Source organism: Palaemon carinicauda, chromosome 14 (assembly GCF_036898095.1).
Source record: "Palaemon carinicauda isolate YSFRI2023 chromosome 14, ASM3689809v2, whole genome shotgun sequence".
Lineage (NCBI taxonomy): Eukaryota > Metazoa > Arthropoda > Malacostraca > Decapoda > Palaemonidae > Palaemon > Palaemon carinicauda.
The window spans coordinates 10,833,310-10,852,460 of NC_090738.1; the positions used below are offsets into that span (position 1 = coordinate 10,833,310).

The window sequence follows — 19,151 nt, forward strand, 5'->3', positions numbered from 1 at the left end:
AGATTACAATAAATATTTCGTATCTAAACTATGAAAACTTTAACCATACAAGAGATAAAAAAATAAGATGAAATAGTGTGTCCGAGTGTACGCTCAAGCAAGAGACCTCTAACCCAAGACAGCGGAAGACCATCATACATAGGCTATGGCACTACCCAAGACTAGAGAACAATGGTTTGATTTTGGAGTGTCCTCCTAGAAGAGCTGCTAACCAGAGCTAAAGAGTCTCTTCTACCCTTACTGAGAGGAAAGTGGCCACTGAACAATTACAGTACAGTAGTTAACCCCTTGGGTGAAGAAGAATTGTTTGGTAATCTCAGTGTTGTCAGGTGTATGAGTGTGAAGAATTTTCTTCACTCTTCTTCTTTTAATCGTATTTTTAGCTCTCTTCTACTAATACTATAGCTACCCCTTAAACATTCTCTCCTACATCTAGTTTTCTTTAACGAATATAGGGAGGACTATTCTAAACTTGTTGACAGTGGCGCACGCCATGCTCGTGACGTCACAGCGTAGATACGCACAAAAGAGGGCCTTAGTGTAACCAAGGCGTATGTTGGTTCTTTCCTTAAACTACGAGGGTCGAGATTAAATTCCTAAACTGCATTTTTTATATAAATTCCAATACTGCTGAATTAATGCATCTTATATTTCTCAATACCAATTAAGGTTTGTTAATTTTAAGATGTATGCCTATCACACCAGTCCATTGCTGATTAATCATTTAAACTATTAATTTTTAGCAAGCCAGAATAGGTAGGATTGTTGTATATATAAACTCCCTTAGAGCAGCAAGATTTCTCTAAAGTATTTAGTACAAAATCCTGCCTCCTCTGCACTCCTTGCAACAATACATTGCCCTGTCCTGAAGTCCCGATATGGCACCCCCAATGGATTACCGCGCGCATCATGACCGTCACTTGTTTGGCAAGGTGAAGCCAGGTGATCTCTTCGACCTTAGCGTCGAACCCATTCATCAAGAAGCTGTCGTGACCGACTGACCGGCCCGGTCAGTATCCGTGCACCTCTGGCTCACCCCCATCCCCCTCTTCCAAAACGTGACTCATCAAGGAGTCCTGCGGCTGCCGGCTGGAGACTGAAGGAGTGGAACCTGGGAACCTTATTTACCACAAACGAGGATTCTTGGGGTGAGCCAGGCAAGAGTGCAACGTGCCAATTAGTGCGACAACCAGGTCAACAGCTATCACGGGCATAGGACTGATCATTAAAGGAGTGCAGGTACTACATCAATGGCCAATTAGTTTTCCCCCAATTCTTAGCTTAGACTAATTTTAACTTGATAGGGAACCTGGCTTTTACACTATTCGGACTGTGTGCGGTGGGATTGTGTGTAAATATTTTTCCGTTATCATTTCTGGTTTGAGACTAGCATAGTCTCTGGGTCACATGGGCCACGTGTCCGACCCCATTTCGATTTTTTATTATTGCAGACCACGTGTCTAACTAACTAATTTTCATCATTTTGAATTGCATTTTTATGATTCCATTTTGACTTTGTTAAGATGTCCGTTTCTTTGATGTAAATTTGTGAATAAATCAATATTAGGTTAATTAAACCTTCTTAGTATTTTTGCTCCCTCATTTATTTAATGTTTAAACTGGGAATATTTGAAGAGTAAGTCTATAGGTGGTAACAGCGAGAAACTTTGCATTAATATATTTGCTTCGAAGGTAAAGATCCTTATCTTTAAACTTTTAAACTACTTTACATCACTGCTCCCATTTTGGATTTTGTCTTAATTACATTAACGTAAAATAACTGTCCAGCATCTCATTGGGGTAGCTGGGACGGAGCCGGAACAGAGCCTGAGAATGAGATGACTATAGACCTGACAAAGCTAGAGTAGGCCATAAATTATTGATATTTCTACGTGTGGAGTACTCCGGCCTCTGGACAGTAAATTTCCCTTTTGTATTTGAGAGTGATGGTTAGTGAATTGTGACAGTAAAGTATTAGCAGGATGTTTGTGCCCAGAGAGTAAGTGCTCATATCCTCCCCTGTTGAACTTTATGTAACTGTTATAAGGAGACTTTCCCGGACTAAGTTCCCATTCAGAACACACCATAAAAAATTCTCCACAATGAGGACAGAGGAGAATATGTGAAGAATAGGCCAGACTATTCGGTGTATGTGTAGGCAAATAGAAAATGAACCGTAACCAGAGAGAAGAATACTATGTAGTTCTGTCTGGCCAGTCAAAGGATGCAATAACTCTCTAGCGGTAGTATCTCAACGGATGGCTGGACCCTTGGCCAACCTACTACCCAAAGAAAGAAACAATAAAAACATGCAAACTTATGATTGACAACTCGTTTGTTTCCGTTCTACAGTTGTTGATATAATTTTCACGTTGTCAACAACTTCCTTAAGTAGTCTATGTGAATATGAGAACGTTGCATATATATATTTCTATATTCTTTGAACCGTTCAAGCATATAAATACATATCTCCTATATTTCTTTAGGAAACTATGTCAAAATCGCCAATGAAAATGTTTCTCCTTGTGCGCTTTGAAAATATGTCCCTATCAGAACTGAAATTGTTTTTATCTATGGTAAGCAGCTCTTCTAAGAGAAGGACACTCCAAAATCCAACCATTGTTCTCTAGTCTTTGGTAGTGCCATAGCCTCTGTACCATGGCCTTCCACTGTCTTGGATTAGAGCTCTCTTGCTTGAGGCTTGAGGGTATACCAGGGTACACTGTTCTATCATGTCTCTTCGTGTTGTGTTTTGAAGTTTTTATACTTTATATATGGAAGATCTAATTTAATGTTATTACTCTTCTTAGTATATTTTTATTTTGATTGTTTATTACTTCTCTTGTAGGTTCTTTATTTCATTTTTTCCTTTCCTCGCTGGGCTATTTTTCCCTGTTGGAGCCCTTGGCCTTATAGCATCTTGCTTTTCCAACTAGGGTTATAGCCTATCATGTGATAATAATAATAATAATAATAATAATAATAATAATAACATTTATCGATAATAACCAAATTTATTCTTCATTTGTATGTCGATTCTTTATATAAAACTTCTTACAATTGTTTTTTGCCTAACTGAACCGGACTTTCACGTTGGCGAGTTTTTCTTCCAAGGACTCTAAAACTGTAGCCAGTGTTGCCAGATTTGGGGATTTATCCCTAGATTTGGAGATTTTGGTTGTCTGATTGGGATATTCTGTACAAATTTCTATGAGGAAACAAAGATGAGTAAACCTTTATATTGTGTAATTAGTTAGCTTACACTTATATAAAGTATAGTGAGTAATTTCTATATTAGTGAAGCCTTCAGGATCAGAAGGAAATTTATTTGTTGAAATGGAGATTTTGGGGTGGTTTTGGGGATTTTTTATCATGAGTTTTGGGGATATTTAGACTAACCCATCTGAATACCCCAACAACAGCAACAGTGACTGTATCAGTTATTAGATTCTTAAAGATCCTTGACTTTCGTAACATAAATACAAATAGGTTTAATGAAGAAACTTTATAAATCTGCGTCGCAACTGGTGCACAAAATGGTGAGAAAACTGTGTATTTGATTTAAATTTTTAAATTTAGGTGAGTGTTAACTAAGGTCAAGACTAATGATAGTTCACCGATAATTCTATATGATAGCAAGAATAAGTTAGGGGTGTATGTATGATAGCGACCACCCATGTATTATTATGGCTAACTTAAAATACGGCTGTGTAATGGGTGTTGCAGAGGGGCGTTAGCCCCCCTGTTAGGTAAGTAGGTAAGGACACGGCTTGTAGGTTAGGTTGGGGGGAAAAATTTAGGTTAGTTGATGTCTATTATTAATCAACGCATGAGGAACTGGCCGCTCATATACAAAGGCTCGTAAGTTGGGGTGAAATATGTAGGTCCTGGTTTCATAATAGGCCTAGAATTTATGTAAGGGCTTAGGTATAAGCCTATGTAGCCTGGTATTTTTTTTTTTGCAGCCTTTAGTAATTTCTATAAGCTTCATGTGAAAAGTAATGATGAGCTGGCCTAAGCGTCAAATGTATAAATAAACATGGGACAACATTTCTAAGAGAAAAAAAACTTAATGCAGTAAATGATGTGTTTTCAACAAATTTGACCTTTATTTCCACTGCAAATAGGCCATTCTACCTTATGGACCTCTCCCCCCCCCCCATCCTGAAGAACACAGGTGGGAACCTGGGATTTTGGGGTATGAAAACTGGACAAAACGGTGTTATTTAACACACAAGGTTTGTAAAAGAGTACAGAACCTAACCTAACCTAGCAGTGCTCAGGACACAAAACACGATTATTTAACACTTGAGATTTGTAAAACGGTACAAAACCTAACAAACCCACTTCCTAATGTAGTTCCCAGGTCGTAACCCCTAGATTTTCTTAGAAAAGGAGGGCGGGTCCATCAGGATGACATGGCTATCTCACCCAAAAATAGATTTTTTGCTTTGCTTCAAAATCCGTTTTTTGGGCTCAGCTATGTCATCCTGATGGTAGCTTACCAGAGAATTACTTGAAAGTACTATATTTGCGGGTTTGTATAAGTGCCTTAACCTTGAGTCAGCTTCTATATGGTTACCCAGACCACATAACTAGATGACACTACTGTTATTCGTCATATCCACTAAGCTTGGAACGAGCTTAGGGCTTCCTGCCCCTTGCAGGGAAACTGTCTACTCTGACTATAGAAGCGAGAAGGTTTGTATACATTGGAACAAATGTAATTAGCTTGCCATTAGCATGTACACACTTATAAGTAATTCAAGTGTTTTTTACATTATTTTTAGGAAAAAATAATTAAGAAACTCTGGCTAGTTTTATTCAGCTACTTATGGGGCGAATAAGATGCAAATACACTTTTTATATTTATTTGTATAGACAACTCAAACATAAATGTATTAAAATAGAATCATGTCCTGTACAACCAACATTCTAAAGATACAAATATATTTATCACCTGTAAGGAAAGAAATATATTAAAACATTGCCACTCGAAATTATTGTAAAATTAAGATAATTTCACTGTAGATGTTGGACGAGTTTAAACACTGCGTATGAATGTTCAACACCTATAAAGAACAGTTCCAGGGGCATGGGGTTCACTGTTCATTGCAGCACTAGACGACAAGTTTTATAACACTACCTGCCGCTGCCACAAAGTGTTTTAGCTTGTGCACTTGCTTCGCATAATGTTTAAAGAAGACTCTAGAGGATTTCCAACCTGTGTATGAGCGGAGTCTATCAAAGTCCATATATTAAAAAAAGTTCAGCGAGGAAGCGATTTTTTTTGGATCATGACCTGCGGGTGTACTGTCAGGATTCGCTCTGCGAATAAAGTAGGTGAGCTTCGCCCTCAGTTGTTTCAGGGATAAGTTTGATCCTGAGGTTTCGCCTATGTAGAGCTGTAATTTTGTTTGTCGGCAATTGATTATGGTGGAAATGCTCTACGTTCAGTGTAAAGCTATTGTTACTCATGAGAAATAAAAGAGTAACGGTGAACGAATGCCTCAAAGGTCCAATTCTGACTTAATTTTTACGGAAGGCCAGCACATTTTCTACTGCAAAGCATCTGTAAAGATTGCCAAGGCAAAAAAAAAAAAAAAAAAAAGGTAAGACGGTGTCAATCATAAGATAAGGAATTATTTGTGATTTAATGTTTCATAATGTAAGGATTTATGATTTACTTTTAGTTTGTAACCTGGGATGGGGGTGTCCGATTAGCGGTTGTGACCTGGGAAGGTTTGTGACCTGGGGAGGGGAGTCCTGGGTTCCCCCCCCCCCTCCCCCAGCTAGGTGTTCTGATCTAGGAAGGGGGTGTGGGGCTGGCCTCCCTCCAGCCAGGGGTTTTGACCTGGGAACTATAAGGTTAGGTTAAGTGGGTTTGTTAGATTCTGTACCCTATTGCAAATCTCAAAAGTGTTGAATAATCACGTTTTGGCCTATTTTCAGCCACTTACATGAACCATATATTTTTCCAACTGGTTATTTTGTGCTTATTTTACATTTCTGACCATTATTATTGCTGCAAATCACTCCTTTATTACATTTCCCCACCCAAAAAAACCCTGGTTTCCCACTGAGATCCCCCGTAATTCTCTTTATAAAAGTGGGTTCAAAAACTCAATGAATGGGTGATTTGCCCCAATAATCATGGTCATAAATGCATAAAACGCAAGAGAGCGAGTAGGTAAAATATATGGTTCATGTATTTGGCTAGAAATTGAAGTATCATATATTTACCAATTTTTCATAACCAACATTTGCACTGCACACAATCCGTAGGAATTGGGTTTTTGTCAAAATTAATGCCAGAATGGCCAACTACTGCCTTTGCCATAGCTACAACAAAAATAAATGCCAGTTTTCCTTCATTATTCAAAATAGTCAAACGCGGACCCCAGTGGACGTTACAGTTACTCCGCTGAAATCCCAGTAAAACTTGGTTTTCGACTGAAGTGGGTAATTGGTTATGTAGAATCTCTACATTTTCGGTACACCTTGTTCAAAGTAGAGCAAGCGCTACCTCATCAATGTGAATGTATGTTACCTCGGTAGCTCTCGCCAATGATACATACGCTAAACTTCTGTTCAAAGTAGGAGCGAACGCTACCTCAGTAGCTCTCGCCAATGTTCGTGATCTCGGTAGTGCACTGGTGTTCACTACTTTGCGGTTTGCTCTTCTTCGATAAGGCATAGAACTTTAATTTATGATTTCTATTACTCGCTCCACTTGTTACCGCTCACAGTTTCTCCATAAAGGAGTTTAGCACCCACTTTTCTTGGAACTTAACCCTGCACTCATCAAAGGTAGGAGAGGTGCTGCACTCGCTTCAACCTTCGCTCTTAATCTCACTCGTCACATGGAACGGTTTATATAGATCGCGCATTCACACACACAAGCCTTTACATCGATGCACCTCCCTTTATCGGCTTTCGGGAATGTTTGTCAACTACCTTGTCTGCTGTGGTTTCTGCTACTTCCACTCCTTATTGATTGATGTTTCCTCGACGTTGGTGATCAGTCGGCTTCTCATCTGTCTCCAACCATTTAGATCACTTGTTACCTTACAAGTGTACATATTTTTAAATGGTTAAACAGAAATTTCACGAGTATCACATGCCCTCTCGCCCATATGCCATTAGCAGCACTCGATAGATACCATCAACTTGAGCTCAGCTCGTTGACGGGAAGCAGTGTGTATTTGCTGTGAGGTCAACCTCCAGGTGTTGGACAACTCCTCTTCCAAGGGAAAGTTAGCCGCCACTATGTTTTGGACAACTTTCTCTTCCAAGGGAGAGTTCCTCTTCACCTTCAATGGTCAGGTCAGCATTTTTCCCGCTGGTGGGGATAATCGCCGACATCATACAGTGTACTTTGGAGATCTTCTTTTCGTTCACCGAACTTTACCAGGAAGGTAGATGTAGTCCTACCCAGTGACTGTTGCAGATAAGGAGGCTTCCCTTCTTGCTTCTGCTTCTTTCCTTCATAGTTCGGTGCAAACTCTGTTGTCTTCCTTTGAGGCTTTTATCTTGAACTTCTCCTCTTGATGCATGAGAGGACTCATTGGATCACTCGCTTGGTTTCAGTTTCCGGTTCCTTGTGATCTTCGCCCCACTACGTCATGCCCTCTTGGAAAAATAGACTTGTAAGATATAACCCTTAAGGGTTTTTTACTTTTATCCCCTATGGACTAAGGCATTCTTTCATATACGAATGAGGGCAACAAGGATTCGAGAGATCTCTTTGCTTCATTAGTTATCTGCTCATGAACCATTTTGTTCACAAGGCTATAGCTACTTGCGGGAGTTGATTCAGTTAGGGTCACAGTGGAAGTGCTCTAGCTTCCTGAGAAGTGTCCGCGATGTTCCTTCCGTAGACTTGGAGGTAGTGGACACAGTCTCTTATGTTCCTGACTTGTTCTCTCCTCGGTTACCGTGTCACCCTGTCACCGCTTGCACAGGCTCCCTCCGGGCTTTGTGTAAGAGCAACTTGGAGGCAGCATCCCCAGGATTTTCTGTTGGAAAGGTTCAACATGGCCAACCCAGACTTATATTGATCTTGCTCATTTAGCGTGCTGACGACAATGCTCCCCTTCAACCCGAGTTAACTTAGCCAGTCGAAGGGGTGCAAAGTCTGGAAACATTGTTCATCTGATTTCAAGGGGAACATCTTTCTTGCCGCAAATTAGGTCTTCTAGGATCTCTTCACATGTGGGACATTGAGAAGTCCTAGTTTCATCCATTTTTTTCTTAGCCCTTCTAAGCACGGCTCGTCAGTATAGGACGACAATGTAGAGCATAGATTGGGGCAGCTGTGATATCTCTACTGCGGTTTCTGAGGACTTGTCTTATTCAACCATGACTCGTCCAGCCAGCATGATTCGTCCAGTCCCTGTAGCGAATCCTAGGCTGGATCGCAGAGGACCTCTCTTAAAACTCCCGCTGGATTAAAAACGAGTGACCTTGTCGTGACGCTGGCTCCTGAACAGGTAATCCAAGTTGACAAAGAGCTCTCTCCTGCAAGGTTTTATGTGAATAAGAGTTGTTTCGCCAATCCCAGGTGGTAGAGTTTACTCCGGGGGCAGAATGATCCGCAGGATCGGCGAGAAATGCATAGATACTTAGCTGTGGATATCAGATATTGACCTCCTCAGGAGGTAGACTTTGTCTCCCTCCCCACCCCAGCCCTCCTAATGAGAGAATGTCTTGACGCAGTGTTGTGGTTTCTTCATATTGTTGAAGAATTGTGACGGGCAAGAGGGCTCTCGAACTTGGGGAAATTACTCCCCAAGTTCGAATCTAAATTTCTCTCCCTTTCCTCTATTCCTTCTACTCAATATTTCTTCGACCTTCTCCTAATTTTATCAACTTTCATTTGTCTTGCTGTCCTAACTCTGAGTATTATTTCTCTTAATTTATATATATATATATATATATATATATATATATATATATATATATATATATATATATATATATATATGTAGATGTATGCATATATATATATATATATATATATATATATATATATATATATATATATATGTGTTTATTTTATTTGTTCATTTATTTTTTTATCTATTTATTTTTATTTTATTTAAATGGTGTGGATATTTCCACATTCGTTATTACTGCCTGCATAGATGAATGGGAGAAGGGATCACGGTTGGGAGGTATTTGCATTCAAAGCTTTATATGAGAGTATTGGATGATCTCAGCCATCCCAAAGATGGTTTAGACCTTTTTGGCGGAACTACAGTACTCTCAAGGGTTGGGTCATCGGAATCCAGGGGGATCCAATCCTTGAGGTGGGACTCTTGGCTTTTGGCCGGAAGCCCATTATTACAGATATGGGGAGGATGATTCCATATATCCTTGGTCTTGGTCCTAACAGGCGGGTTTAGCTTACACCTGTGCCTCTATATCTGTTTAAATGCTATCCTTCGGGTAGGGTATGGAATGGACCATCTGGGAAGTATACTCTCATTGTGCCGATAGTGGAGAATGCTAATTTCCTTTCCAACGTATGATTCTTTCTTAAAATTCTCAAGCAAGTAAACCAACAAAAAACAATAAAATCCCACCCTGACTCCCCATCCCCTGGATTTGCAGACTCCCCCACGGCACTGTTGACGACCTCTGATAATGTGATAAGGGAAAGTTCTGTTGATGACCTCGGAATAGGAAAGGACCATCCTACTGATATTTCAAAATAGAGTAATTTGGGTAACACGAGGAAACTTTGAATCCTTAATGTTACCCAAATTTCAATAGAGACAAATTATGATGATCTATGTAAAGCATTTGAATGCTATGGATGCATAAAAGAAATAAGGATGAAACGAAGCTGAAACATGGGATTCATGGATATCTTACAGTAGTTATGACGAAGCATTTAGTGCAATAAGTAACTTGAATAATATTAAAATTAATAACTTGAATGTCGCGGCTGCTCTCTGTGATAAGGTACCAAAAGATTTGGATGTGTATAGGCCTGCCGATTGGTTGGAAAAAGACGCAGATTTAGTTATGCCCTCCCAGAGAAATCCAAAACCACCTATGTGGCTTATAGCTGAATCAAAGGGGGTTACAGAGAATTATTTTAGAATTTTAAATATAAAACTTACCCACTGGTTATATAAGAATGGCTAAAGTCCCTGGACGCCCGGCAGGAAATTCAAAATCTTGCGCGGCTATCGCAGATATGCCAGGTGTACACTAGCGCCCTCGCGTTACTACAGGTAGAACTATACCCAACTTCTTCAGATTTTCTCTGCCGCCATAGCTGGCTGTATTATTGGAAATTCTCTCTCGTTTTCTTACTCTGTTTGGACTTTATTTGGTGATGTATTAACATTTTTGAGTTTGGGCTTTTGCTTGTTTGTTTTATTTGATCTGTGATTCACGTATTTATAACTTTAAAGGCAAGATTAGAAGGTTTTTCAACCTATTTTAAACCTCACGAAAGCATGGGGCGGGATGTAAGTATCTCGTCCATTGATGACGTCACAGCCTTATGACGTAGGCTATAAGTCTGACTTGCTTTTTTACAAAGAATTATAAGTGGATACTTTCTTTTGAAGTATTAAGTTATAAATTAAATTAAAGAATTATTATTTTGAAAATTTCATCCTTTTAATAGTTTTTTCTTTAGGTAATCTGCAATCTGTTTGCAAGATTAACTAGCGTTCAGTTCATTTTTGTTAAGCAGTTGTCAGTATCGTTACAATATTACAATATTTTGTAGCGATTTTTATGAATAGTACATCCTTCTTACTTCTCAAGTTTTTTAGTTGTACTATATAAAAGGAACATTTTATTTTGAAATTAATTGGTCCTTTCAGTATTTTTCCTTAGTCAGAGATTAAAGGAAGTTAAAGTTCACTCAATGTTTATACGATGCAGTTTTCTTTACAATCGATGTAGTGCACGATTCTATGTATCGTTGTTTCCATAATGGAATACTAAGATTGTTCGTATATTAAGTGTAAATGTTCCAATGAATATGAGTGATGATTCATCTTTTATTGGAATCCCTTAATTTAAGGGTTTACTTTAATTTATAAATATATCTATTAAGGTAATATTTAATATTTAATATTTCGCTGCATTCATATGGGATTCAGTGACTTTTCATTCCCATTCAAACGATTGACAGAATTCTAAGTCTCTCTCTAAGAGTTCATTTCGTTTGAGAGAACTTATACTTTGGTTTTCAAATGATTGTGAAACTTTCTTTTTACCAAAGAGTAGAATGCAAATTTTTTAGTGTTAAATTACGCAGTGAATTTTATTCAGTGGAGAGTGCTTCTGTTCGGACCTGTTGTGATCCTAGCCTTAGACCTCTGTCAAGCTCCCAGACCCAGGGGAGAAGTTAAGTCAAACGGCAAAAGGAATCGAGAGGGTAGCCAGGTGTTACAGTCTTTTAAGACCCGAACAGAAGTCCTCTCAAGCGTTTTCTGTCGTCCCCCAGAACGCTCACCCTCGCTATAGATAAAGCGAGGTATTAGTGTTTTCAAACATTATACGCGCGCTTCTGGCGCTAAGCTGAAAACAAAATTAGATTCGTTCTGCGTATTTACGTTTCATGCGGCACGGACTTAGTGCCGCCGCCTCCACCTGATGGGTGTCGTCTCCTGACAGTGGCAAGCGCTAGGGATCGACAAAGATAATGCTGATTACATTTTGCCTAAGGTTGATTCTGATCTTTGCTGTTAGGCGTGAAACAGCAATTATCTTCATTTATGAAGTCTTATCAGCCTGCCGTTGACAGTGCGGTTGGGTGTCACGATTCCGGTCTTGACACGGTCGCACAGGCGACGTGTCTTTAACGGTGATGACTCGTTGTCGCACAGGCGGCCTACCAGCCACAATGTTCAACGATGGGAGGAAGTGGATGCATCACTTCAATTACCTGCTCAACGCAAACCGACCGTTCATTGCGCTTAGTATCAGTTTATTCAGGCGCGCCGATGTTCCCCAGGCAGCAGAGCATGCTACCAAGCGTCATGACAGACAGCAGAGCCGGCGAAGCATCAGCGGAATGGTGCGGCAAGGAAGCGGAACGTCAACGGAACGGAGCGTCAGTGTGGACGCTTCAGCGCGCTTCAGTGTCGGTGTGGAAGCTTCAGCGTCAGTGTGGAAGCTTCAGCGTCAGTGTGGAAGCTTCGCTACCTATGACAACAGACTTTAATGTCTACCTAACCATGATCATCTAGCATTGAGTTATTTTTGCTCCAGGCGCTATATTAAGAAATAAATCTTAACTAGAAAGATATATTCTTGGACCAAGGCCTGCTGGGCTAACTCTTGGTTAAGAGAACTAGAATTAAAACCTACAAGCATTGAGGTCTGAGTTCAGAATCCTAATGAGTGGATTCCTAAGAATCAAGACTTCTCTTCCTAGGATAGAGTTTTGTGGGAGGAAGGGAATAACTTTCAGAAACACATGAGAATTTTTCTGAAGAGTTTCCCTTTTATTTTATACCTGCTGCTCCTCATTCCGACTCCAGAGTTTCGCTAGTTGAGTTGATGGTGTCTCTTATTTATTTTATTTTTATTACTAGCCAGGCTACAACCCTAGTTGAGAAAGCAAGATGCTTTAACCCAAGGGGCTCCTATAGGGAAAGATGGCTCAGTAAGTTAATAAGAAAATAGATAAATAGGTAAATTAACATTAGCAGAGAAATAGCGAACCTTACTGTAGAGGTTGATGCAGCTCCTGCAGCTGTAACAGCAGGAAGTGCATTAAGGCCTTTATGAGAATAGAGGGTAAGAGTATATCTCCCACCACGGGCAGATCTTTTATGATTTAATGTAATATGTTTTGAAACACTCTTTTTTTTAAACATAAAACTTACCCGCTGGTTAGATAGAATGGCTGCAGTATCAGAACCTAAGCGGCAGCGTGACGAAGCTCAGAAGTTAATCGATGAAGCCGCGGAGTGTCAGCGGCAGCGGCAGGCAGGCGCCAAGCGTCAGCTTGACGACCCACGCCAGTCGAGTCATGAAATGGCAGTGTGTCAGCGCGAGCATCGCGTCAGCGCGGCGCGCCAGGACACGGCGGAGTGTCGGCGCCAGCTAGATTCTTCTCATAGTAAAACAAATCGTGACAGCAAACGCAAGGCGAGTGGGTGTCAATTGGATATGGATATGGAACAACGCAAGTGCGCCCATGTCGCCACTGATGCGCCTGCACAGGAAGGTCAACGTTTTGATCAGAGCACAGCTCCAATCGGATGACGTTCTACGCTCTTCCTGTCTACTAGACTAGGAAGTTAATCGTCAAGTATGCGCACGAACAGAACTTATCCTCAGAGCAGGTGTGTTGCGATGCTTAAACGGGAAGCAATAGTGTGTTTTTTCTTCCACGAGAGAAGCGGAAGTCAGACAAGTCACATATAATACTGGCTCTTCCTCTGGAATCTGAAGCACATTCAGCGAAGAAAGTTTGTCCTCGTCCAGGGACGCAAAACCTAGACTTGGTAGTCAACAATCAATACGTCCAAGACCTTTCAGGAGTCGTATGTTTTCTAGTAACTTATCTCGCAGTAACTGCTGTTCGCCGGAAGTTTTTTCTGTTGAAAAAATGCGACGTGTCAGCACCAAATTGGGTAAGACACATAATTCTTTGAGAGAAAAGGTGCTCAGTTTGCTTCTGTTCACACTTCTTCTCCGCCCCCAGTTTGGGGAAATGTCTAGTACTTTCTTCTGGGGTCTAGCGACTACTGTTGACGGTATCTCACAACATGGGATACGTTCAGGTCGCACACAAGGCGCGCTGGAAATGTCATAAGGACTCTCCCAGGTCGCTCATGGGACTGCGGTTGATGATCTCTCATAGCCTTCGCTCACGCTCGAGTTGGCGCACAAGCTGCCACGCGAGTGTAGGCTTGGTCTGAGCTAAAAGAGGTCAATTTCATCTATTTTTAGTGTTTACGATTCTTGGGGGGAAAAAATTTTTTCTCCTAAAAGAGTAAGGACTACCATAGATCAAAGGGATGGTTTTCCGTTAGTATCAGACAGCGTAGTTCTCTGATGCTCAGCAACGCTTCCTCGTAAAGATATGCTCTTGTTACGGGAAGCGTTAGAGCAGATGCTTGTAGCAGCGCAGACGTACACGGTCTCAGACGCAGACGCCAGTCTGGTCGTATGTTGGACGCTGACAGTCAAAGTTGATTCTTTCAACTAGTTGCCCCATCTTCGCGGTCTGCGGGATACGTGACTCCACTCATGCGGACGCATGCTACATGCGAGCAACTCTCAGCAAACAGGTCAATCTGAAATCCTAAGCAATCTAGACGCATGTGCCAGCCTGGACATATACTGGATAAGGTCAGTCAGGTTTTTTCCACGTCATGATAGACTAACAGTTGCTCCTTTGCGCCACTGACTGGACACGATGCTGTTGCCTCCTTGCAGCACGCTGTAGATTTACAACAGGTGAGACGTACACAGAGCTCTGTATCCACTCGACAAGGTGAATGCATACAGCACGCTGGCACCTTACGGGGATGCAAGCACATGCGACATTATAGTCGCATATTAGACGTATACAGTCAAGTCTTTTACTCACAGCAGTATGGTAGACTGTTGTCTCTCCTTCGCGTCTCTCTCGCCTCGCAGCTAACGCTTCCTAGCGTCAAGCTTTGACTTTAAGTGTGTTGAACATTTGTTGGTACACACGATCAGGTCTTAACTTCACAGCATTAGATTCATGTTGTTGATGCTTCTTTTCAGCAAGCCTAGCTTTAGTATCGGTTTCTTGCGACTGATCTGGATGCGTTTTGGGAGGAGGTCTAGATCTTGACACACTCTCTCACGACATGTTGAGCATATACAGCAGGCTGGAACCATACTGGACTCATGCTGGGATCATGATGGGTGCATGCTGGAAGCATGTTATCAGTCCGTTTTTCCTGTGTCAGGATCACGAACGCTGTATTTCAAACCATCAAGCTTTAGGTCTAGCTGCCTCCAGTATTTCGGAAGACCCCTATGATCTAGACTCTAGAGGGTTGTTCGAAGGAGACAGCTGAGGCTAGCTCTTGTATAAGGGACCTTTGCCTCAAGGTTTTGCAACCCAAATAGGGTGTTTTATGGAGAGGTGTAGAGCTAAAGCCAGCTCTTCATTTGATAACTCTAAGACAAGTGGCCTGTTTCTTCTTAGACCTCAGAAGAAAACACATTTTTTCCTCCTCGACCATCAAAGGGTACAGGAGTATGCGGACAGCTGTCTTCAGACGCAGAAGATTGGATCTATCAAATAAAGACCTTATAGATCTTCTCGGATAATTTGAGATGACTTGGAAGCGTCAGCAAGATGCGCCAGCCTGAAATTTAGGGGTCGTTTCTGGAATTTCGGGGTAGTGACAGATCCAAGCCTTTACCCCTGTTTTTATTTTATTTTTTATTTTTTTAAGGCCTAGCTTTGGAGACTTTCTGAGTAAGTCTACCATAGTTGAGAGTCAGTGGAGTTCACTCTTTTAGCAAGAACATGGACTTCACAATGGTTAAGCCATAGGCGTCTTGCAACCTGGATTCTTGGTCTTTAACAAATGTCCTTCTCATCCATGGCCTAAATCTTTCGGGATATCTATCCTCTCGAATTTGGTTTGTGAATGGCTGCAAAGAGTTTTTTTTTACCCACTTAAAACGAAGTTTTATCGGGACAGGACCAAAGAAGTTAAGTGTGTATTCGTGACTCTTTGGTGCACGGTCAAGAAGCCTGCGCTATCTATGTCTAAAACGCTCTTATCATCTCATATAGACTTTAATTACAAAGGTTCTTTCACACTGTTGTGTGACACATCATAAGATGTCGAAAGAGTAAAGACTCATTAAGTTACAGCTGTAGGAGCTTCTGTAACTTTTAAACTAAACTGTTCTCTGCAAAGCATCGCGTATACAGCCTTGTGAAGGGGTAATCCTGTATTCGCCTTGCATTACTTAGACCGTATCCAGTCTCTTTATGAGGACGTCTACGTTTTGGGATCACTCGTAACTATGAGTGCAGTAGTAGGTGAGACATCCACCACTACATTTCCCTAGATTCCTATTACCCCTGTTCTTCTCTTGGAACTGTTATGTATGTTTTTTATGATTGTACGTGAAGATTGGTCGGCAATCTTCCGCAATATTTGATCTAGTCAGGTGGTCATTTTGTTCCTAGAGAGTGCCCGGAACAAGGGTAATAGTTGAAGTCCTGTCATGTTATAGGTTATTGAACTGTTTGACAGCTCCTAGAGATCATCAGCTCCCTGGGTGGACCACTGGATCTAAAAAGGATAGCAGACAAAATGAGGCAGAGCATTGCTGTCAGCTTCCTTATCAGGTGAGAACCTCTTTAAGTTGTTTATGTAACTCTTAAGTGAATTTCCAATTATGTAGCTGTCTCTGACCCACCACCAAGGGTGTCAATCAGCCATTCTTATATAACCAGTGGGTAAGTTTTATATTTAAAAATGTTATTTTCATAATAAAATAAATTTTTTAATATACTTACCCGCTGGTTATATAAGTTAAAAACCCACCCTCTTCCCCTCTAGAGACCATGGGGCATGGAAAATCTGAAGAAGTTGAGTATAGTTCTACCTGTAGTACCGCGAGGGTGCTAGTGTACACCTGGCATATCTGCGATAGCCGCGCGAGATTTGTAATTTCCTGCCGGGCGTCCAGGGACTTTAGCCATTCTTATATAACCAGCGGGTAAGTATATTCAAAAATTTATTTTATTATGAAAATAACATTATGCAAATTGATTCAGAAAAAAGTAGGAACTATTGCACCAGGCAATATATCTCGTTTTGGAAGAAATAGTTTCCTTATCCATGCCAAATCCAATACACAGTCTGTAATATTGTCCAAAATGAAAATAAGTAATGATGACATTAAGTTAGATGTCAAACCACACCTAAATTTTAGCTACGGAAGGGGGTTAGTTTTTAACAGAGATCTATATGAATTTACTGAGGAGGAGATACTGGCCATGTGTCCACTAAATGTATGGAAGTTCACCAAGTCCCAGGTACATCAGTGATAATCCTTACGTTCCAGGATGCTGATGTACCTTTTCATAATATTATTGAGAACAAAAGGATTAAAGTAAGACCATTCAAGCAGAAGCCACTGCAATGCTTTAATTGTTTTAAATTTGGGCACCCGTCTAAAGTTTGCAAAAATGAGATGTGTGGTATGTGCTCCAAATCTTACCATGGAGAGTGTGCACTTGGAGCCAGGTGTTTAAATTGCAGTTTGAATCATAAATCCACAGACAAGAGCTGCGAGCTATATAAGTTGGAGGAAGCTGCCCTTAACAAATCGAACTTAGAACATATAAGTGTGCCCCATGCCAAAAGACTATTAAATAAATCAAATACATATGCTAAGGCATTAAAATCAAACCAACCTAGTACTGCCAATAGCTCAAAAAAAGTATTTCATCTGATAAAATGTCAAATAAAGAGGTAACCATATTACCTCCTGAGGCTTTACCACAGTGTATTTACACTAGGGCATTGCCCATTGCTGTACAGCCTTCATCCCCCATTACAAAAAATAGTACAAACCTCTCTCAGGCTTGCCTGATTTGATGGAGGTTCCATTTGAGACCAACTTACCTGATGCACCTGTAGTGGGAAAGGTGCAAAAACCTAGAATCCCACCATCTATTAATCTTAAAAGACAGAGACCTCCATCTCTCTCTCCACCCTCCATTAGAAACGTTAAGGTTACGACATCAAATAAATTTGATGTTTTGTCTTTTGATGTTTCTAATGAACCAGAAGATAAACTGAATAAATCAGAAATTCAAGTTGAGGTCCACCATCCAGTCATCCAGGCTGTAAGACCAAGGGACTTCACGTTCACATTGGATCTCCAGGACGTATACTTCCAGATCTCAATCAATCGGTCTTCAAGGAAGTGTCTCAGATTGATGCACTAGAGCAAACAATACCAGTTCAAAGCTCTCTGCTTCGGTCTCGTGACAGCGCCTCAGGTCTTTACCTAGGTGTTCGCCCTAGTGTTATCTTGTCCTCACAAGAACGGTATTAGTCTCTTAAGATACTTCGATGATTGGCCGATTCAAGCTTCTAGAGTTTTGTCAGGATCTGAGGATCATGATAAATCTCAAGAAGTCATCACTGCTTCCATCTCAGTATGGTTATAGACACCAACCGACAGAAAGTCTATTCATCAGACAACAGATTACACAGGCTGAGAGAAGTGGCAAGACCATTCCTCAGACGGGAAGATCTATCGACCCGGCAGTTGTTAAGTCTCCTAGGCTGTCTAACCTCTCTTCTCCGTCTACTTCCCAATGTCCGCCTCAGGATGAGATCCCTGCAATGGCAGCTGAAGTACCTGTGGAACCAACAATCAGTCTCCCTGGACATTTTAGTTCCCATTACACAGGACCAAGTGACAGACCTGCTATGGTGGGTGGCAAAGGAAAACCTCTGCAAAAGGCAGGATTTTCATGTCCCTCCTCCAGACTTGTTGCTCTATACAGACGCATCAAAAGAATAATGGGGAGGACCGCTTGCCGCATATCACAGTCTCAGGCCTATGGTCCAAGTCCAAAAGGTACCAGTACATAAATCTCTTGGAGATCAGTGCAGTCTTTCTAGTTCTCCATCAGTTTCTGGCGGGCCACTTTGTAGTGTTGATGAGCGACAATACAGTACTACAGTGGTGGCTTACATAAACAACCAAGGCGATACCTTTTTGCTGCCTTTATACCATCTTGCAGTAGATTCTACAATGGTCGGAAGAACATTCAGTGTCCCTATCAGCTCGTTTCATTTCGGGCAAGAGGAATGTGCTCGCAGACAATCTGAGCAGAGCGACTCGGATAATGGGCTCTTGAATGGTCTTGAATCCCCTGATAGCCAACAAAGTCCTGCTTTACTTTGTGGGGTTCCCAGACAGTGGAGCTGTTCGCAGCGTCCCTGAACTTCACTGAACTTCAGGCTCCCGCTGTACTGCTTCCCAGTCTTGGACCCTCAGGCTCTATAGCAGGATGCATTCCATCAACGGTTGGACAACATCGACGTGTACGCCTTTTCCCCTGTTCTGTCGGATGAGAAGAATTCACAACAGGACTAGAACATCCAACAACTGAATGATGACCCTCATAGCTCTTCTAT

The 19,151-nt window shown here is 41.2% G+C and overlaps 2 long non-coding RNA genes across 2 annotated transcripts in view; one reads left to right on the top strand and one right to left on the bottom strand.

The window, feature by feature from the left end:
- LOC137653096 (uncharacterized) overlaps positions 1-19,151 on the bottom strand; it is a 169,622-nt gene that overhangs the window by 48,449 nt on the left and 102,022 nt on the right. The window lies entirely within an intron of this gene.
- The window catches only part of LOC137653094 (uncharacterized), a 117,014-nt gene continuing 101,343 nt past the window's right edge, over positions 3,481-19,151 (top strand). Inside the window, exon 1 of the long non-coding RNA XR_011046387.1 lies at positions 3,481-3,539. This is a non-coding gene — a long non-coding RNA (uncharacterized lncRNA). The remainder of the gene's footprint in view (positions 3,540-19,151) is intronic.